The sequence below is a fragment of the Mixophyes fleayi genome, chromosome 8, assembly GCF_038048845.1.
Source record: "Mixophyes fleayi isolate aMixFle1 chromosome 8, aMixFle1.hap1, whole genome shotgun sequence".
In the NCBI taxonomy this organism is placed as follows: domain Eukaryota; kingdom Metazoa; phylum Chordata; class Amphibia; order Anura; family Limnodynastidae; genus Mixophyes; species Mixophyes fleayi.
This window is the reverse complement of record NC_134409.1, coordinates 116,543,383-116,566,848: the sequence shown is the minus strand read 5'-3', so window position 1 is coordinate 116,566,848 and position 23,466 is coordinate 116,543,383. Positions and strand designations below refer to the sequence as shown.

Below are 23,466 nucleotides of genomic sequence, written 5' to 3'. Positions count from 1 at the left end.
ACTTGAAGGAGTTATTGGCTCTCGGATAAAACGGGCCCAGCTGTTTATTGGCATAATTACTAAAAGTAGCCCAAATGTGCAAGTGATAAAACATATTTAAACCTTAAAAAACATACAAAGAGCTTAAGTACCATTAGCTTGTACAAGGACGGCTGTAGCCAAGAAGTGTCCAAAGTGCAGGGAAATGTTGCCTCTACAACCAGTAAGAAAGGAGTAATATTACAGATTGTTGAACACAGTAGTAGTAACAAAAAGATATAAATTAATTGGCATCAGGAATGCAAGACCTTGGGGTAAATGTATCAAGCTGCGACCTTCCAGGGGGTTTGAAAAGTAGATATGTTGTTTATAGCAGCCAATCAGATTCTAGTTATCTTTTTGTAGAATGTACTATCTTAATGATAACTAGAATCTGATTGGTTGCTATAGGCAATATCTTCACTTCTCAAACTCGCTAGAAACTCGCAGCTTCATACAGTTACATCCACAGAGTAAATTACTTTATATAGACTTTCTTCTAGAAGAATATTTGTAAATCAGAAAGGGGCTCTGATAATGAGCTTCCTATTCCACCCATCAGGGCTATAGTGGTGGAGTCAGGCTCATTTCAAAACATAAAATGCCAAGAGATACATAACTGGGCAAATCGTTAAGCTGGGTACACTAGCATTATATCACCGCTGTCTCTTGCTGATTTTGTCTGTATCTTCCTTGTCCTTTACATACAATGCTATTGGCAATGTACAGTAACTGCTCTAAAATGCCAGATGTGTATGGAAAAGGCCACATAACATTGTGTTCACTTGGTTGTCAGCAGTGTCACATGATCTTCTGGGGCAGCGCAAGGAGAATGCAGCACGGAGGACATATACGGAAAGAAAAGTAGTAGCTGTGGCCCTTTAATATAGCCACGGTGTTGTGAGACTTTGTACAGATCCTGGTTTATATACTTTGTCAGCAGCCTTTACGTACGAGCAATTTCTGCTGGTTTTTCCGATTATAGGATCAGTTTATCATAACCCTGTAGTCACTTTGTCTCTTTGTGTCCCAGGTCCTAAAAATTACATCATCAGCTTAATTGTGTGTACTGTGCTGTCTAATATTTATGTGAATTTCTGTTGAAAATACCAATAATGATAGTAAGGTTATCCCTTCAGTGCCCCAAACCTTTTTAAGAGCCGAGAGACATTGATTTCCCCGGCTTCCTAGCGCCTATGTGGGCAAATGCAAGGTTTGGGGAGTCACACATTTCACATGTGACAGGTATTCCAGTCTTATAACACTACAAGCTACTTCCTTATAAGCCTCAATCGGCGTTTCATAATGTACCTGCTGTCACACACGGACGTCAGATTGGAGGCAACGATTGCTTTCTGGAGAAGGACTCTTTCATCGATATTGGGGTATATTCAATTGTTGGCGTTACTACCTAAAGTAACGTGGCGCATGCACTAGTACCGTCATTACGGTAATAGTGCGCGTAAATACCGTTATTACAGTACCTTTCACGCTGGATTTCAGCTCGCGGCTCAGGGAGCTGCGAGCTGAAATCCGGCTCAGTATTACCGTAATAACGGTAATACTTTTTCTGCGGCAGAAAACGGGAACAATTGAATATGCCCCAAATTGTTGCCTTGTGAAAAATATGCAGCTTCAGTAAGTGGCTGCCCCAGGTTTGTGGAATATTAAAACATGCAATGTTTTTGTGTGGAATGTGTCTCGGGATGTTTGCGTGTAGCGTGCAGGCACTGCTAGGAATATGCTCCCTCTAGGCTGCCATTTGTGTAGCAAATTATTATTTTTTTTTGCTTTTCTATTAATGCTCCATAAGTCCAAACCAAACACACTAACAGCTTTATGATTTATTAGTTTCCAGCTGTTCCAACTCAATAAGCAAATAAGAAATAGTCCTTGCTATATTTATAATGAATTATTGACATTCACAAGGAAGCCTCAGATCGCTGCCATAAAAATGTGTTCCCTGAGTTAGCTGGCTGGAAACCACATCCTTTACCTGGATTAGATTTAAGTTAAGGCATGTTTGTGTATAATGCCATCATCAATGATATGAAATTTACTTGGTATTTAAACTGTGGCACTGTGCCGTCCACTGCTGTACAGCCAATCAACATTGATTGTTTTCGCATACTATTGACTTGTGATTTATATGCTCGCAGTCTGTGTACGAACAGCTTTAATATAAGATCCCTGGCTTCCTAAGTAGAAGAGACACCAAACTGCAGGAATTTCGGCGGTGATATTTATGAACTCACAGAGTAGAGTGACATGGCCGTTCACACACCGATGACAGATTTGTGGAGCTAGGTGGCATTGAATCATTTAAAGAGAAATATACAAACGAAACAGAATCGGGACGCTGTGTCCGGGAGCAAGTTTGCCCAATGCCACAAGTTTTCATCGGTGAATTTAAATTAAGGTGTCTACTTACGGAACTGTGGGTTTGACCCACTGTTGCATGTTGTTGGTCCTACCTGCTTGGTGCATAGGTAGTTACTAAATACATCTCTGCTATACGTAGAAAATTAGAATGCCTAATTCAGCAATGAGCAATTCAGAACAGCAAGAAAAAGTGTTTACTATAAAGAAAGCTCAAGGCAGCTACAATGTTATTGTTATCCAGTTGCTGAGAGCAATGTGAAATATTAATATATATTTATTAGCCCTCACCCTATTGCTATGGACTCTAATCCCAGGCTGATGTGATGGGATATTTTAACAGCCACTGATGGGGAATGGGTTGTGTATAATTTTGTAAAAGAACTCTGCCTGAAGTTGGGGGGTTCCTTCTTGGACCCTCCTATAGTGTTGGAGGCTGGGGCAGAGGCTTTGTACCTGACAACCTCCATCCCTTAGCACCAGTGCAGGTTGGAGTGAAGAACGCGGAGGGTTCTACTTATTCCTTCTAGAGTTGGTGTGGTACAAAGCCAATCTAGCAGCCCCCACTCTAGTGCACACCTTCCTTTTTGCCCTCTGTTGGGTGGGAGCTGGGTTGACCAAACAAAGCTCAGAGCAAAACCTAAGATAGGTGATGTTTTCTAGCACCAGTGTGGGCTACAGCAGATCAATTTAATTTGTGGGCGGACATATATTATTATTATTTTTTTAACTTATTAATGTGTCATATCAAAACTGCAAGGCTGCATGTGGGGAGAAAGGGTAGTTTGATACTTTTTAAATGTATTCTTAACTGTAACCAAGGTTTAGGCAGCCTATGACTCTGCAACTGATGTGTAGATATAAGTCCCAGCATGTCCCACCAGCCAACTTGGAAGACATGAAGCAGAAGCTTTGAACAGCCTGAGAACAAGTGCCTCACTGCTCCATCATCCAATGTCCATCCAGTGTCCATCCAGTGTTGCAGCACAGTGGCCTAGTGGTTAGCACTTCTGCTTCACAGCGCTGGGGTCATGAGTTCAATTCCCGACCATGGCCTTATCTGTGTGGAGTTTGTATGTTCTCCCTGTGTTTGCCTGGGTTTCCTCCGGGTGCTCCGGTTTTCTCCCTCGCCTCAAAAACATACTAGTAGGTTAATTGGCTGCTATCAAAATTGACCCTTGTCTCTCCCTCTCTGTCTGTCTCTCTCCCTCTCTGTCTGTCTGTCCCCCTCTCTGTCTGTGTGTGAGTGTGTGTCTATATTAGGGAATTTAGACTGTAAGCTCCAATGGGGCAGGGACTGATGTGAATGAGTTCTCTGTACAGCACTGCGGAATTAGTGGTGCTATATAAATAAATGATGATGATAATGATGTCCTCCAAATAATTTACCATACTGGGACCAATGGCTGACTCAACAGGGCTGACTGTACCATGTTAATCTAGCTTCTGCCTTAAGATGAGTGTACGGTCACTCTGTCAAAGGACCCAAGGTTCATCATCATCATCATCATCATCATTTATTTATATAGCGCCACTAATTCCGCAGCGCTGTACAGAGAACTCATTCACATCAGTCCCTGCCCCATTGGAGCTTACAGTCTAAATTCCCTAATATATACACACACTCACACAAAGACAGACAGAGAGGGAGACAGACAGAGACTAGGGTCAATTTTTGATTGCAGCCAATTAACCTACCAGTATGTTTTTGGAGTGTGGGAGGAAACCGGAGCACCCGGAGGAAACCCACGCAAACACAGGGAGAACATACAAACTCCACACAGATAAGGCCATGGTCGGGAATTGAACTCATGACCCCAGTGCTGTGAGGCAGACGTGCTAACCACTAGGCCACTGTGCTGCCAAGGTTGCCGGTAAATCGACACAATGCAGTCACTCTTTTGACTCATCCATTCAGAGACGCATCTGTCTTTTTGAACTACTAGAGTAGCTGCATCTGTCTTTTTTAAGGTATAGTTAGTTACCTGTAGGTGTGTGGAGAAGCTGGTCTGAAATCAAGTAGAATGCAAGATATACTTTAGGATGCATTGTCAAATGCAAACTTTACTTACTAACGATCCCCTTTTATCTGTGTCATGTATTGCTTTAAGCAAAGGCAGTATATATAGCATACCCATTACCATAGCATGGCATTTGTAATTTTTCAGCTTTGAAGAAATAGAGTCATTTTAATAAACCAGATGCATATGCTGCTGATGTGTGTGGTTCTGCATATGAGCGGAAATACACTATTTTAACATGCTCTTTTTTGAAAAGGATAAGTTATTCACATTTTGCGGCCAACTCTGCATCAGCCTCATAGTGTGTATAAATCAGCTCCATGACATGTAAGGTGTTCTGCTCTGATTAGGTTTATTATGTAAAATCTTTTCACAGTGTAGGTATTTGATCTATAATACTGGATGATTTTTTTCTGTACACTGTATTTTTACAGTAATTTAGAGCACCATGCCAGAAATATATTTAAACACATTTACAAATGACCCATATAAAGCTGTGTTCAGCCTGATACATCAGAACACCAGTACAAGTGTCCTTCCATGCCCTACTACACCTCTACCCCCTACAGCTCCAACACCATGACCATTACGTCACAGGGCATATACTCCTCGCCACCAGGGCGGCAATAGCTCAGCAATGGAAGCCCCCGGATCTCCCGCCTCTTTCTAAAATTGTCGCTAGGATCCAAAGTAGCTGTGTTATGGAGACCATTGAGTTTAATTAATCCACTTTGGTGTCCTCTCCGTTAATCAAATGGTACCCTTAGTATGAGTATAGCCCACCATTCTCAGCCTAGAGCTTCTGGTTTCTGCTGAACGGGTGGATTCGAGAGTATACTTTTGCACTGTTAGTATAATACTCTTTTGGATAAGCGATCCTATATACCTGTATGTATAATACACACATTCTACTACCAAGACAGCCATACGGAAGTGTCCAAAACACCCATGTACTGGATATATTAATTGGTAAAGATTACATACGCAGCAATCTGCTCATCTGTTCCAAATTATTCAGCTTGTTATACAGAAAGCCCCTTCCCCAAGTATTCGCTATAAACTATCCATATCTGAATCTCATTTTTAAAATGTTTTCTAAAGTTGTTAAATTTCAAACCCATAATTATTTATTAGTGCAAAATCCTATGTCTTGCATATCGTTTAACAAAGCAAATATTTCTCATTCTTTTACAATACTATCATAGACTGTCTATATTCGAAACATGCTGGGCTTTTAAAAGTGATGGCGTTTGCGTATTCTACAGAGAGTCACAAAGTGTTAATACTTTCAGTCTGTATACTCAGAAAACATTTTTTCCCTATAAGCGCCCATTAATCATCGTATTTCCATTACATTTGTTTGGCTGTGTACACTGCGCTGCTGTTTTTATACTTATATCTTTATCTGAGGTTTTTCTGCTTTCTATTGTTGTATAGGCCGACGTGTGTGACTGTTTGACAACTTATGTATCAATGAACTGTTTTCTCTTTGTCAAGGGCTTTTGACAAGGGTCAGAGAACATTTATACGTGCTCTTTGCATCTTCTAATCTAATTTTGATGTGGCCAGGGATACACCAACCTCTAGTTAATATATTCATCACCAGTATACATACTGCAGCACAGAGTATATCCAGGATGTGTTCTTGTAGAAGGCAATGACCTGTCCTTTTAGGTGATTATACTAATCCTATGCTATGCTGAGAGTTTGCTCCTCATTTCCATCGGGTCCTGGTGCTCTATTTACTGTGCATCCTTCCTTTGTACAAGGCTCTATCTCGCACTACTGCCTCCTTTAACCATAATTAGGCTTCCTAAACTTTCCAAGCCAAATGATTTTTTTTATCCTGCTTTGGTACCTCTTTTCCACTCTGAGGGGCCTATTTAAAAAAGGGAGAAAAGCCTTTTTGCCAACGAGTGCTTTCATCTGAGTTAGGGCTTCTCCCTATCTGTCAAGGGGCTACCTCCAGCGAGAGCCAGGCTTCTCCAGCGGCAGCTTCCCATGCAATGCATAAGTACTGCCGCAGTCCTCTTATCTCTATCGTCATCTCAGGCTATAACCATCAAAGGATTGAGGTAGAAGGGGGTATTAACAGAAATAATATTTTACTTTATTTATTTTTAACCTTGTTCCCTATAGGAAGTTTAGTTTAATAGTATTAATCTTAAGCATTTTTTAAATATTGTTAAATATCTTATTTATTTACTTATTTATTTATTATCGAAAGTAGAATTGGAAGATAAATTCAGGTCTTCCAGTTTCCCTGCACATGTGTGAACCGGCAAAGCAGGGTGCACGGATGCATTTAGACTAGAGATGTTCACTGACGCCCGTGTTTTAGTTTTGGATCTGGATTAACTTTGCTTTGATTTTGGTTTTGGCAATACCGCCCTTGTGTGTTTTGGTTTTGGATCCCTATTATTTTTCTAAAATCCCTTTTTTTTCTAAAATCACATAATTTGGCTCTTTTTTTTGTTCCTACATTATTACTAACCTCAATGACATTAATTTCCAGTCATTTCGTCAATTTTTGTCAAGTGACAAGAACACTGCTACCCCTCCTGTTTCTGTATTAGCAATTGCACTGAGCAATGTCACTGGAGACTGGAGAGTGACAAGAACACTGCTACCCCTGTTTCTGTGTGATCAATGGCACTGAGCAATGTCACTAGAGACTGGAGAATGACAAGAACACTGCTAACCCTCCTGTTTCTGTATTAGCAATTGCACTGAGCAATGTCACTGGAGATTGGAGAGTGACAAGAACACTGCTACCCCTCCTGTTTCTGTGTGAGCAATGGCACTGAGCAATGGCACTGGAGAATGGAGAGTGACAAGAACACTGCTACCACTGTTTCTGTGTGAGCAATGGCACTGGATCTCCTGGGATGGGAGGTACTTATGGAATCCAAAACCCGCGAGATCCGACAATGCAACAATGACATTTTGCCTCGATTCAGATCTGAGGACCCGTGAAAGTACTGAGCCTACTCGGATCCCCTAAGTTCAGGTGGTTTCAGAAAACCGAGCCTGAACATCTCTGATTCAGAGTGGCTGTGGAAGCGTTGAGACTCCTCTTACCACTGCCAGCCATTATTGTTGGGGAGCTGAGTAGCAAAACTATATTAGTAAATTGCGGTGATACAAGATTTCCTATCGTTGTGATAAATCTTTCCCATAAAAGCAAAATAGTCAGTAGGCCCCCTAAGCCTTTTGACGACACTCACAGCACTGTCTTCTTTTTCTGCACCCACTTTATTACCTCATACTTAGCCCAGTGTCTCGTTTAACTGCACCTGTTTCCATATATGGTTGTACCCACCCCGCTGCTTTATCATGTTAGTACCACCCTCCCTCTCATGTTACTGTACACACCTCACTGTCACCGTTTCCTGTCCTTATTCTGTAGTCACTGTATAATTGTATCCATCCCACTCACTGCTTTTAGTCCTCCAACTCAAGAAACTGCACCGTAAATGCCTCCTTCTGCTACAGCCAAAGCACAGCATCCATTACTGCACTGAACTCATGGATAACAGATACCACATCCATCCCATGGGCCTCCTATCCCTGTACCCCCTTTCTTCTCCAACATTCCCTCCACAGCCGCTTTTTGCAGCATCCATCATGCAGCCACCTTTTATTTCATTCTGGCTTTATCATTTTCACAATCCCTTGAATGTATCTGTCCCTTTGTCACCTCTACATCTCCTCCCCTGCTTTCTGTCACCCCTCGTCTCTGTTACTTGTGATACTGTCGTCAGTGGCTACTTGTAATAGTGCATTACTTACAACGTTTTTTTAAAACTTTATATGTGCAGTCATACCTACGACTAAACACGTCTACGTTATAATACAGGCTAATTAGCATTGTACTTGTCCAGACATTGCATCTTAGTGACAGATATGTCGTATATTCTCAAGACAGTTTCTTGCTGTTTCCTGCTGCATCTCGCGAACCACGACACCTGTGCTTTTGAAAGGGTGACAGTGGAGCTGTACATAATTAGTAAGAGCGCTTTCCTGCCCACAGACTTTTTTTAGCATCTTTTTCTTTGTGAGAAGATTTTTTTTTGCTGAGCAAGCTTAGCTTTTTGAATGTCGTACAAATCATTTTGTGAAACAAAGTAATGTCTTATATTTCCTGTCACTCTCTCTGCCAGTCAGATAAAATTACCACAGTCTCTTTTGTGTACATGCCCATTTGGGGAATTATTAAATGCTCGCAATAAAAGATCACATGTTGAGTCCAGCGATATTACCTTGAACCACCCCAGTACATATTACATGCAGATCTTATTCTCCACCTGCGGCTGTTGATTATTTATTTATGCCTATTAAATAGGACTGCTCATAAAAGTTCAACTGAAATATGTTGTGGGCATTTGTTAAACGGATCATTATGCTAATTGCTCCTCGTTAAGAAATGTCAAGCAGGCAAGCGTGTGACATAATTTTCAGGAGAGTAATACTGATTATCTTGGGTAGATTTGTCAAACCTTTTAAGAAGGAAAAGTGGAGGTGTTGCACATAGCAACCAATCATATTCCAGCTATCATTTATCTAGTACGTGTTTATAATCTGATTGGACAGCACAGTGGCCTAGTGGTTAGCACTTCTGCCTCACAGCACTGGGGTCATGAGTTCAATTCCCGACCATGGCCTTATCTGTGTGGAGTTTGTATGTTCTCCCCGTGTTTGCGTGGGTTTCCTCCGGGTGCTCCGGTTTCCTCCCTCGCCTCAAAAACATACTAGTAGGTTAATTGGCTGCTACCAAAATTGACCTTAGTCTCTCTCTCACTGAGTGTACGTTAGGGAATTTAGACTGTAAGCTCCAATGGGGCAGGGACTGATGTGAATGAGCTCTCTGTACAGCGCTGCGGAATTAGTGGCGCTATATAAATAACTGATGATGATTGGTTGCTATAAGCAACACCTCCACTTTTCCTTTTTAGACGGTTTTATAAATCTACCCCTCTATCTGTTATACAAGTTTTTTTCTCTATATATTAAACATCTCTATGTTCTACAGTATTTTACCTCCTTGTCCAAATACACCCTTGTTTTTTTGTCTCACCCAATGTTCATGTTGTAGGTGACATGTTACACAAGCAAGGTGAGAGTGGAGTTTGTATAAGAAATTAGTTCTCAAAACTATGCTCTCTTAAAAAGTATTGAGAATTTTGCCACAGTAAACCCAGTTTTGGGGCTATTCCTGGCTTCAAAATAGATATGCTCTACAGTATGTTTCACAAGGTGTTTTTCAGTTGCTAGCAAAATAATAACCTGTAAATTACTTGATCTGTGTGGTTTTTCGAATGGTACAATTTTTAAAGATCAGAATATGTTTGGTTCCTCCCTGGCAAAGCAACTATTTGTACTCCTGCCTGTGTATGGTATATATGACTCATTCCAGAAAGTCTTGGACAGTGTTCATCTCTGCACAAACATATATAGATAGAGAGACAGACAGACACACACACACACACACACACACACACACAAGTCTAATGAGGTGACACACTGTATGGATTGCACAGTACACAGTACTCAGTGTCTCCATTTGAGTCCATGAGCGCTGTCCTCAGTAGATTCTGTTTACAGTTCTATAAACTTTTGTCTTCGTTACTATTATTTCATATTACATATTTGTTTTTCTGGCTGACTTGCCCCCTCTGGCACTTTTGTAACAAACTGCTTGTTCATTCACTATCTGAAAACATTTTGAAGTCCAGATGATTTTCTTAAAATAAATTCAGCATTGAAGTCGGAAGAGCAGGAGGTTTCAATGTATCGAGTTTAGTATAATGGATTTAACCTTTAGCAGTTTCGGTGATGCAAGGGTTTAATACTAGGTGTTGTCACAGGAAATGCTGGGATAAAATTATTAAACCATTGGCTGGAACTGAGCAGTTTATCCAGTAAAGTGCTTGATCAGAGGCAGAACAGCATTTAAACTAATGTTTGGAGGATTTGAGGGATTGAGTTCTTTTGATAACTTTGACTAGTCCATTTACTAAAAACATGTTTAGCGCATTCTGCCAAAAAACTCTTTGGATTTATCCTACAGCTCTGTGTATAACAGTTGGGACCTGTAAACCTCTGCTACCAGATCCGATCCCACATACATTGAGTTTTTCCAACTGCTATTGTTAAAGCCTGACCTATAGTGTCATGTGGGACCTTGGCCATCATCCTCTTGGGCACCGAATAGGTTATCATATTATGCATAGTTGGTAGTGTATATGTGCGAGCCTGGGACATGTGTTGTTTATTCAATCAGACAACCTCAGATATCAGCATAAAATGTTGAAGCCAGTAACTATAAAGCAACATCTGAGATGGAATCCTCACATCTTCTGAGTGTTCCTGCCACCATGGTGAAGAGGATCTCGACCGTAAGAGAATTCTACTGTCCAGTTTGTTTTCTTTGGTTGCCTGTGAATAAGACAACAGGTAAGATCTTAGCATTGGATACAATGATGTTTCTAAAGACAGCCAGACATGAACCAATCCCGATGCCCAGGATGAGTTGCAAGCGAAAGGCTCAATTTGACCACACTCTTAGATGGCCAAATTGGACAAGAGCTGAACATTTGTCCCGAGCTGGTGGATCACTTACAAAATAATTGGAGCCCTTTAGTGTAGTTGGAAGATGATAGCAACCACATACCGAAAACATATAGCGACGATCTACCCATCACATTTACAAACATACCCGTTTAATTACACCCTAGGAGTGCCTGATAACCAGATGAAATGATCACTGAAGAGAGATGGTTTCATCTGGTAAAGTAAACCCTTCAGCACAATACATGGGATGTTCATCACCACAATGTGCTTCCGTTGTTGCCCAATTACAGCGTTACACATCTTAACTATTTCAGTGTGGCCATGTAATTTAAATAAGCTTCCAGACATCATTCATTTTGTTCAGTTAATATACCATTAAGGTCACCTTCTAACAGTTAATTGTTTTTCATAGAGGATAACAACAATTTATGTTCATCAGCTGAGTCCTATTAAAAATGTCACTTTTGCCTTTGGAAGTTCCTGTTATGTTAGAGACATACACATTGTGTAGTGTACTGTAGGCCAAAATAAATGCTCTTAATCTCTTTTAATGTCCTTACTTCCTTTACTTCCACTACAAGATTTATCCCATTCTACCTACCTCAGTCTAACTTAATTCTTGCTACCTATCTATTGTTGGTTATTCTAGTTTACATTACTGGAGAATAATAATGTTGTCCACCTCACCCCACTCCTACCTTAAGGGTTTGGTAACAAGGTTAAATATACCGTGAAACATCCTAACTCCTGTATTTGTTACAAGATTATTATTATAATTATTATTATTATTATTATTATTATTAACCCTGTATTTATATAGTGTCAAATGTTACTCGGCTCTTTAAAGAGTTTTAATTATTTACATCAGTCTATGTTCCAGTGGAGTGCGCGCACTCTCTCTCTCTCTCTCTCTCTCTCTCTCTTTCTCTCCCTCTCACTCACTCTCTCGCATCTCTAACCTAACAGTATGTTTTGTGTTTCCAGACTGTGGGAGGAGAGCCAACCAAACACAAGGAGAACATAATACAAACTCCACACAATTAGTGCCCTGGTTGGAATAAAGCCCATGGCTAAGCACTGTGCTGCCCATATGTGTATAAAAGGACTGTACAAATCCCCTGTAGACAGGAGTTATATGGTTCCTAACATTTTATAATTAATCTATTGATTTTAATGAGAAATTAATTGGATGCCTATTTTTTTTTTACTATTTAATTTCCATTTATAATTATACCAAATTTAAAGAAGGAGGTACTCTGCCTCACACTGTGAGATGGGGAGTACAGTGTAGAACGAAAATACACAAAGTTCCTGAAACACAACTGCAACTAACCAAAGTAAATGATTTAGTTGCTGATATTTGCCCTCCACCCAAACACCGTACACTCCATGGTCAGCAAACTGTATCTAACCGTGTTTGACAACTGAGCAGTCCCACCATACATGCTGCATGTCCCCCTCTTGCACACAACCCAGATGGACGGGAGTTCTAAATCCTGTCTGAGGTATAATGCTACTTTATAAGTATGGACTTTATAAGAGTTCTCCTTAATGTTGGCACATCTAAATACTTTAATGTTTGCACTAAATATCTTATTCCAGGAATGGTTAGGTTAGACCAGGAATGGTCTAACGGTTAGAAGGGCCAAGATCTGCCTTCAATGCTTGGAGGGAGGTGAGACCAATATCTGCCTCCCATGTGTGGGGGTAGGGGGAACCAATATCTGCCTCCTGTGCTTGGGGGGAGGAGACACCAATATCTGCCTACCATGGTTGGGGGGACCGGGGAACCAATATCTGCCACTCGTGCTTGGGGGGAGGGGGGACCAATATCTGCCTTCCATGCTTTGGGAAGGGTAGACCAATATCTGCCTCCCATGATTGGGGGGAGGGGAGACCAATATCTGCCTCCCATGCTTGGAGGGAGGGGGGGGGGGGCAATATCTCCCTCCCATGCATTAACGGGAGGCAGACCAATATCTGCTTCCCATGCTTTGGGGAGGGGAGACCAATATCTGCCTCCCATGCTTTGGGGGAGGGGAGACTGATATCTGCCACATTTTCCTGAAGGGAGGGGGGACCAATATCTGCTGCCTATGCTTTGGGGGAGGTGAGACCAATATCTGCCTCCCATGCTTGGAGGGAGGGGGGAAGGACCAATATCTGCCTCCCATGCTTGCCTATATAGGCTTCTACCATGAAAATTATTGCTACATTGGAATTAATATTACAATGATATCAAAAGAAGGTTAGACCAGGAATGGTCTAACGGTTAGAAGGGCGAAGATCTGCCTTCCATGCTTGGAGGGAGGTGAGACCAATATCTGCTTCCCATGTGTGGGGGGAGGGGGAACCAATATCTGCCTCCTGTGCTTGGGGGGAGGGGACACCAATATCTGCCTACCATGTTTGGGGGGAGGGGACACCAATATCTGCCACTCGTGCTTGGGGGGAGGGTAGACCAATATCTGCCTCCCATGTTTGGATGGATGGGTGACCTATATCTGCCTCCCATGCTTTGGGGAGGGTAGACCAATATCTGCCTCCCATGATTGGGGGGAGGGGAGACCAATATCTGCCTCCCATGCTTGGAGGGAGGGAGGCCAATATCTGCCTCCCGTGCTTGGAGGGAGGGAGACCAATATCTGCCTCTGTTGCTTGGAGGGAGGGGGGAGGGACCAATATCTGCCTCCCATGCTTGAATATATAGGCTTCTACCATGAAAACTACTGCTACATTGGAATTAATATTACATTGATATCAAAGCTTTACCTTTTCAGTTCTCACTGCATCTCAGTTCAAAGGAGTTTTCAGGAGAAAAAGGGCGACCACCTGGACCCGAAGCTATGAAATAAGAGATCTGCATATAAGGGTAATACCCTTTAAGTGGAGAATCGCTATTCAATTCTAACAGCTGGAACGATACAGTGCCAGCAGGGCAGAATTGATCTTGTAGCCTCTGTCTTGAATCCTTCATTCTCCAAGCAGACGGCTAGTGTCATTGCACTGGCTTTTGGACCTTTTATTATTTTGTTATTATTTGATAAGAATATTCAGAAGTTCTGGAAACCTATTCACATGTGCTATGATTCATCTAGCCACAACTTTAGTTGTCCCACAGACTAACCTATTTTGTTTCTGGTTTTCTAAGTGACTTGAAACGTCAATGGAATGGATTCTTTGCAGTTCTTTACTTCTGAAGTGTTTTAGACAAACTTCATTTCACCCCTTTGAACGCTCAGTTTCTATGATAATCAAGCTCTGTATCAAATGGATTACATGTAATGATATTTTAGTGTTGGATTACTTAAACTGTACTTCTCCAGGCAAGAGTTCCACTTTCAAAAATAAACATAATGTATTCTGCATTTTTATTATTGATAAATAAAGAATATTTTTGGTGGTACTTACAAAACTTCATTCTTCTATTTATACAAGGGAATGAGTCACACAAGGTCAATGGGAATCCTGTTGAAATATATCATAAAATATGTCATAAAAATAGAAATAGTGTTTTATTATCTGACATTAGGTTGCACCATCGTCTGGGTAGAGATTGTTTAGTTTTAAAATATGTTCCACTGAGCAGTTGATCTCCTATTAGTTGACAGAATTGTATTTTTCATACAAGTTTATATTTAAAACAACTGGCTTCCATTAAATAAATTTGGTCTGATTTAAAGTTGGGCACTAAAATACGTCCCAAAGGTAGATGCTAAAAAAAGTCTGTACACTTCGTTTCTACATCTGTATTTTCAGTTGCATGCATCTTAAGATCATATTGCATTGTTAGAAAAATAAATAATAATAATAAAAATCCCCCTCCCCTCCCCCAAATTATTAAACAGCACAAGAGTGACAGCGTGGGGATGGTTTAGACAAAACAGGTGAACAACAAGAGTGGTGTACCCCTGCTACAGTGGTTGCCAGCACAAGGCTTCACAAGCTGGGTCGGATCACTTTATAACGGGAAAACCTGCAGACTCTAGGGCTTTTCACCCCTTTGATAGATAATATGTCCCTTAGTTTTGGTTTGTTATGTGTTTGTGTGCTACATTTATTATATATGCTGTTAGGTACAACAGAGTTTTGCACAGTTTATGGGGTCCTTATGATCCATACTGGGTTTTAATCCCCACAGCAGAGAACTCGGACCCTAACAAAATAGCACCCTTTTAGAGACTGTCCGAGATAGCGGATCAAATACCAACGACCAGGAACCAATTAGAATAGTTCACGGTCATGTGATCACAGTGATAACAGCAGATGTTCAGAGAAAGAGTTGTAACAGCGTGGAATTAAACAATATAAAATTTGTGTTAATGGAATTGCCCTGTTCTCATATGATCCCTTCTATCACTTCTCAAATCCATTCTATATCCATTGGGTAGTAATTAGGTGATTTTGTTTTAGTTTTTTCTGTAGGTGTTATGCTAGTTAGTGGAAAATCTACATATCGCTGGTTTCTCCATACTCAGGCAATACAATTATGGTGAAATCTTCTTGGACTAATTACGTGAAACTGAAGTGACTGTGGAAAGAATTGAGGCTAAGTATATTATTGTGATTATGCCTCATGTAACGCCCATAACATGAAAATATATTTAATCCAATAAACTGCCAAATGAAAGTTCTATCTCTTCTGAAAATAAAAAAAATAATTTAGCTCAGTTATACTTAGACATATAAAAAGTTATTCCCCTTGAAGCCAACTAAGCACTAAGCGCAAAAATCGTTTCAGTCCTTATGTTGCAAGCTACCTCCATCATGAAGGGTGTTAAAGAGCATTAATTCACTTATAACAGGGTAGCTGACATGGCATGACAGTGCATTGCTGAGACAGCACAGTCAAAGCCTGCAGAAATAAAACTGCCCTATTCAATCCAATAATGGCTAGGCTTGCTTTGACAGCAGGACAAGTTTAAAGCTAGATTGGGGCCTGTGAATTGAGGCCCACATGCATTCTCATTGGTATAATTTGATCAGCATAGGCAAGAGAGCCTCCTGGCATCATTCCTACTGCCCTTGTAATGACAAACAGTAATACTGGAAGTGTATTTTCCAGAGTTATGTAACTGCTTATTTTAGGCATTAACAGAAAAGTATTTCCTATGCAAAATAAATAAATAGTATATTGCTACTGCAATGCAGGTATATGCCACACATGCATTGGACCTAATTTGCAGGTTCTCCTTCCGATAGACACATGGCAAGGTGCATTCTAGGCAACAAAGACCCAAGCACAATTATCCTGTGTTTTTGTATAGAACATACTGTCAGGTAGAAGTAATAAGGCCAAGAATCCACAACGTGCAGTGCCCCCAACCCCCTACATTTGTAGTCTTAAAGCCTTACACAGTAATATGCATACAGGCTGTGTTGGAGGCAAGATCCAAAAACAGAGGGTTACATCTTAATATTGCATGAAGCATAGGTTTCAGACACTTCTATGGACCTCTGTCTATTACACATAGTTGAGTTAAAACTTAGCACAACAAAAATATACATGATTAAATAAACTTAATTAACGGAGATGGGGAAAGCGACGACTATGACCGCTTCACGATGTAAAGTCTAAAAACTGATAAAAGTTAGAGAATTTTACTCACTTGTCACTTTCAGAGGTCTAAATGTCTTTTACATTAACTATTTATATACATGTTTTCATTTTTGTGTATTGCCTCACCTTTTAAAACAATACTGAAGTTTGTTTGTAGAACATTTTATGCCGTGGACCACCACAATCACTCTGTCTGGGAATCCTTGAGTCAGTGTTACGTTAGGTGAATCATAGGGGGTCCGTCTCCCCTTACATGTTCCATGCCTACGGATGTTTGATGGATCTCTTTTGGCTTTCCTGATCCGGCTGCTTTCCAACGCACAACAGTTTTATGTGCCACAGTGCTTGGGGATAAATCATTAGCTGAACAAAAAAGCTATGTTAATTTTATTAAAAATCATATAGTTCCCTGTGATGTACAAGTATTTGGTACACGCTGCCAAAACTCACAAACTCGGTGCGTCTGACTTGCAAAATAAAAGTGTGTAGTGTTTCGATATTTGCTGTTTTATGGGATTTTTACCATCAAAATGGATTAATAAATAAGAACATTTCTTTTGGGAAATTCTGGTCAGCCATATTCTAACAATTATAGCTGACATTTTAAATTTTTTACAAGGGATGCATTGTAATTTTGAATACAATCTAGTGTACAATGAAGATCAAGAACACTATTAATGCCTTTCTATAGTGTTGCGGTTATCACTCATTCTTTCTCTACATCCTCTAATGGAGACAGTCCTGAACCCATGCAAGTTGTGCTTACCACATCTCCTCAGAAGTGAGAGTCAGGAGATGATCCCAAGAATTATGCCTTTATTGTGGCGGTAATGGACATTCAGTACGAGAATGCCCCAAAAAGGCAGGAAACTTCAGGGCCTAGGAAATGATGGGGAGTTTTTCCTAGGCCAGAACAATTCCCTGACCACTAACTCCCTTCAGATTGCTATGGGAATTTCTTTTGACCTGGCACATTTTGCTACAGCTGCTCTAGTAGATAGCGGGGCAGCAGGAAACCACCTTACTGATCAGGAAGTGGTATGGAATCTTAAGATATCCACGGTACTTTTGGAAACCCCAGTCTTCGTCTCGGGATTGGATAGAAACTTGATTCCTGAAGGATTTATATGGTTGAAAACCACCCCCTCACCTTATGGGTGGGATGCCTGCACTCAGAGGTTATCTCCTTTTATACTGTCAGTTCTCCTAATAATTTTGTGGTTCCCGTGTCGGTTCACTATCCTGTCTTTCGTTCCCAGTGAGCCTGACCACTTCTAGGTCTAGTTCCATTCCGGCTGCATATCAAGATTATGCTGATGTCTTCTGTAAGGAAGCAGCAGACTCACTTCCACCCCATAGGTCATATGACTGCACAATTAATCTCATGCCAGGGGTTATACGACCTAAAGAAGGACTTGTTGACCTGGCTTCATCAGAACTCATATTTGTGGAGGAATACACTTCTAAAAATTTATCCAAAGGTTTTATTTGTCCTTCATGGCCCAAAAAAATTGGGGTTTGAGACCGTGTGTTGATTACAGGGGACTGAATCAGATAAGCATTAAAACAAAGCATCAATCTTCACTAAAATAGATTTTGGAGGAGCATACAACCTTATACGTATTCATCAGGGGTATGAGTGGAAGACGGCAGGCTAAGTAATCCCCCCACTGTAACTTGTCAAGAACTGATTAGCTGATTGAGAGATTTTCTGGGAAGATACATCGTGATCTATCTGTATGTCATCCTACTATATTCTCGTTCTCTGTCACAGCATCATTGTCACGTCAAAGCAGTTCTACAGAAGTTGAGAGAAAATAAATTATTCACAAAACTGGAAAAATGCAAATTTAAAGTATCTCAGATTACTTATCCTGGTTATATATTCTCTAACCAAGGATTTTCCATGGATCCAAGTTAAGTACAGACAATACACAATTGAATCAATCCAACTAATTTGAAAGCCTTACAAAGGTTTCTGGGCTTTGTGAATTATTGGCGGAGGTTTTAAAAGTCTTTTTTCTATTGTTGTTGCCCTCTCACCACTGTGACCCATAAGGGAGCAGATCCTTCTGTTTGTACCCAAGAAGCTTCGTAAGCCTTTCTGATTCCCAAAAATGCATTTTCTTGCAAAGCACCGGTGCTTAAACACCCTAACCTGGAACAACCTTTTATTATTGAAGTGGAAGCCACTGATCTTGGAGCTGGGGCTATTCTTTCACAAGTCAACACATTGGCCAAAAAACTACACCCATGTGCATTTTCCTCACAAAAAAATTTCACAGCAGAGATGAATTATGCTGTAGGCAGCAGAAAGTTGTCGGCCGCCAAGTGGGCTTTTGAAGAATAGAGACATTGGCTAGAGTAGGCAAGGTACATCATCACATTGTGTACTGATAGCAAGTATCTGCGAAAGACTAAATCCAAGCCTGGTGGTCTCTCTTCTTTTTCCAGTTCAACTTCATTATTACTGTCAGGCACTGTCCCCGCAGTTCATTTACTTTTCGAGGACAGTCGCCTGTCTCTTCTGGTCAGGAGTGTACCGTTGTTTAGCAATGGGACGCAGCCTCTTCTGGTTGGCTCTTCACGACCGTGCGGCTACAGGGATGTTTCTCTCAGCTGTTGGCAATCAGTTACTGCACTGACCGCTAGTGGGGACCCAAGCAGACCTGCCCTGCTTCTATTTAAAGCTCTTCTCTCTTTTTCCGACTTTACTCCCATTGATAATTGGGATAGCAATATAGGCATGAAAAGGTTGGAAGAAAGTACAAATCCTACTTTCTTTTGTGGCAATACAGTCCAAGTTATTTTTTGATAAGCATCGCAGGAAGTGTAATTTCAAAATTGGCGATAGGGTATGGTTATCCACAAAAATATTTATTTGAAGCAGCCATCAAATTAATTTGGGCACAAATTTATAGGACCATTTAAAATGATTAGAAGAATGAATGCCGTAAGTTTTCAATTGAATCTTCCTCGTTCCTTAAGGATATCCAGAACATGCCATTATGCTCTGTTTAACACTGTGTTAAAGACTGGAAAATTTAAACTGAGTACAAATGTTCAGTTACCCCCAGTTTTGGTAGATGGACAAACTGAATTTAAAGTGGAGAAAATTCTGGAAGCAAAGACGGTCAATAAACAAGATCATTATCTGGTTCTTTGGTAAGGTTATGGAGTGGAGCAAAAATCCTGGGTTCTAGCCAGAGATCTTGATGGAAAGAAATTGGTGAATGATTTTCACAAAAGAAATCCTGTGAAACCTCGGTATTGGGGGTTTTCACCCCATACTCAACATGGTATTCACCGCTGCATACCGGATCAGTTTCCTAGCGACAGTAGATGGCATTCTCTCCCTTTCAGGCGTCAGTGGATTATGCCATGATGTGTTAAGAAATATTGTGATCGCCGCACCATGTTGGATCTGTTGCCGGCATCCACTCCCTGCCAGGTGGTGGTAGATTGCTCCCTGGTGTCAGTCGGGTTCCATATATGGTTACAGGGTGTTCGCTGGTATTTGCCTAGCGCAGTATCGGCTTCCTCTCCTTCTGATACACTACTTCAGTCCCAGTCGGTTCCTATGTAAATAGCAATTAGTGTCTTCTCAACTCTCAGCTAGTCGCTAGGTTGTGTCATCTGTCTATTTGCTCCTAATCATTTGCTGAACTTGTGCAGCTAATCACTTTGCAAACTTTCATTGTTTTTTCTGGCTTTATAAACCCTTCCTTTTGTTCGCCATTGTTCGCCAATGCTGGTGATAGTTCCTGCTTGACCAAGTGTGCCTTTGTATCCTAACCTGATTCTGTGTATCAGTGTTTGACCCAGGTTGTTTAAACTAAATTGCTGTCTTCTCCTGCTCCAGACCATTGCTTGTTAAACGGATCTGCATTTATCTCTACCTTCCCTGACCTCTGGCTTGTTAAAAAGAATTGCTGTATTCTCCTGCCCCTGACCTTGGCTTGTTTTATGAATCTGAGTTAACCCATGGCAGTCCGATTCTCTGTTATTGAATCTTCTGTTAACATCTAGATTGCTCACTACTGTCTTCTTTGTTCTGTCCATTCCATCGAGCATAAGTCCTGGGGGCAACTGAGTACTGTGCAACACATCTAGTTCCTTGGAAAAGGGGCTGCTATATAAGAATATTTCATGAAGCAGTTCTGGTAGTTGAGGATCACATGACATATTGCCATTAAGAGCAAAACACACATGAACAAGCCAAATTCCTCTTGGGGAAAAGTCCCGTGGACAGATGAGGCAAAATTAGAGCTTTTTGGTAAATCACATCATCCCTATGGTTACAGAAAGTACACCTTTTTACAGTCAAATAAGGAGTAGATTTGGTGATGTTTTGCGATTGTTGTGCTGCATCTGGCATTGGTGTCTTGAACGTGTGCATGGTATCAATAAATGTAGAGATTACCACTACACTTTGGAGTGCAATGTTGAACCCTGTGTCAGAAAACTGGTTTACTGTTGACAGTCATCGGTCTTCCAGTAGAACAAGGACCCCAAACACACTTGAAAAAGCACCCAGGAATGGTTCAAGACAAGATGCTGGACAGTGCTGAAGTCTACAGCATTGAGTTCAGCTCTAAATTCTGTAGATCACCTGTGGAGAGATTTGAAAACAGCAGCTGGGAGAAGGTACCATGGATCAGTTTGCAGAAAAAGAGTAGCCAAACATCCAGTAGAGCGGCGCAGGAAGTTCATCAATTATTATAGGAAGCAGTTGAATGCAGTTATTTTGACCAAACGCTGTGCTACCAAATATTAAGTAACAGGAGGTAGCAAGCGATTTCATTGAGCTTGTGATTTCACTGCTTTTTTGATTTCAAGTGCTGTTTTTGTTTAAAGTGTGGAGTTGGTTCCATTAAGGATTGCTGTGCTGTGCTGAGAGAGTGATATAGTTTGGGGAATTATTCTGTGTGTTTATTGAACGGGATTCGTTTTTCTGTGTGTTTATTAAGTGTTTTTTTTTTTTGTTTTTTTTTTCCTTCTCTCTGTTAGAGCTAGTGGGTGTGGTTTAATTGCATAGTTGATACAGCTGGTTAGTGCAAGCTCTATTTAACAGGAGGTAGCAAGCGATTTCATTGAGCTTGTGATTTCACTGCTTTTTTGATTTCAAGTGCTGTTTTTGTTTAAAGTGTGGAGTTGGTTCCATTAAGGATTGCTGTGCTGTGCTGAGAGAGTGATATAGTTTGGGGAATTATTCTGTGTGTTTATTGAACGGGATTCGTTTTTCTGTGTGTTTATTAAGTGTTTTTTTTTTTCCTTCTCTCTGTTAGAGCTAGTGGGTGTGGTTTAATTGCATAGTTGATACAGCTGGTTAGTGCAAGCTCTATTTAACAGGAGGTAGCAAGCGATTTCATTGAGCTTGTGATTTCACTGCTTTTTTGATTTCAAGTGCTGTTTTTGTTTAAAGTGTGGAGTTGGTTCCATTAAGGATTGCTGTGCTGTGCTGAGAGAGTGATATAGTTTGGGGAATTATTCTGTGTGTTTATTGAACGGGATTCATTTTTCTGTGTGTTTATTAAGTGTTTTTTTTTTTCCTTCTCTCTGTTAGAGCTAGTGGGTGTGGTTTAATTGCATAGTTGATACAGCTGGTTAGTGCAAGCTCTATTTAACAGGAGGTAGCAAGCGATTTCATTGAGCTTGTGATTTCACTGCTTTTTTTATTTCAAGTGCTGTTTTTGTTTAAAGTGTGGAGTTGGTTCCATTAAGGAGTTGAATCCAGGAAGGGGTTTAATCTGGTAAGTGGCTAGCAAAGGTTAGTACTCTCAAGTTGACTGTAGGCTATAAGAAGTTAGGTTAGCCATAATAAGATGAGTAGTAGCAGGCTTGATGATCTCACTCAATGCATATCTTGTCATATGTATGCACACTTGGAGCAAGTGTTCCAAGGTTTATACCTCTGTGAGAAATGTGAGCAATTGGTCTCTTTGGAAGCCCAGGTAACTGATCTAAAGCAGACCATTGCAACATTGAGAGACATTGCCAACCTGGAGCAGAGTTTACAGCTCACCGTTGATGCGTTATCTGAGCAGGGTGGAGCAGAGACAGAGGAGGATGCACAGGTAGGCAGCTGGGTAACAGTTACTAGGGGTAGCAGAGGGAGGAAGAGGCAGGCCAGTTCTGAGCTAGGCAATCCCAGCAGATTTGCCAGATTGGATGAAGATACTGTGGAAGGCAGTTCAGAATTGGTAGAGTTGGATGACACTGCTTCCTCTAGCAACCAGGGGAATGGTCTCTCCAGCAAAGAGGGGACCAAAGTTACTCAGGGACCCAGGCAGATTGTGGTGGTAGGGGATTCAATTATTAGGAAGGTAGATAGGGCAATCTGTTACCGGGACCGTGCATGCCGAACAGTGTGTTGTCTCCCGGGTGCTCGGGCTCGGCATATTGCGGATCGGGTGGACAGATTGTTGGGAGGGGCTGGGAATGACCCAGCGGTTTTGGTGCATGTTGGCACCAATGACCGAGTTAGAGGAAGAAGGGGTGTCCTAAAGAATGATTTCAGGGACATAGGTCGCAAACTTAAGGCAAGGACATCCAAGGTAGTATTTTCGGAAATACTACCTGTGCCACGCGCTAGTCCAGGGAGGCAGCGGGAGATTAGGGAGGTTAATGCGTGGCTAAAAGATTGGTGTAGGAAGGAGGGTTTTGGATTCTTAGAGCACTGGGCTGATTTCTCGGTCAGTTGCCATCTTTATTGTCGTGATGGATTGCATCTGAATGAGGAGGGGGCTGCAGTGCTAGGGGAGAGGATGGTTAGAAGGTTGGAGGAGATTTTAAACTAGGCTCCGGGGGGGAGGGGCAAGCAAGTATTTATGGGATAGACATTGAGAGTAGTAAGGAGGAATTTAACAAGAGTAAAGGGGGTGGAGAGGGGGGAAAGGGAAGCATAGCCGATAA

General features: G+C 41.1%; 1 protein-coding gene across 3 annotated transcripts in view; it reads left to right on the top strand.

Moving 5' to 3' along the window:
- The window catches only part of ERC2 (ELKS/RAB6-interacting/CAST family member 2), an 804,554-nt gene that overhangs the window by 161,926 nt on the left and 619,162 nt on the right, over window positions 1-23,466 (top strand). The gene's annotated exons all lie outside the window — the stretch shown is intronic.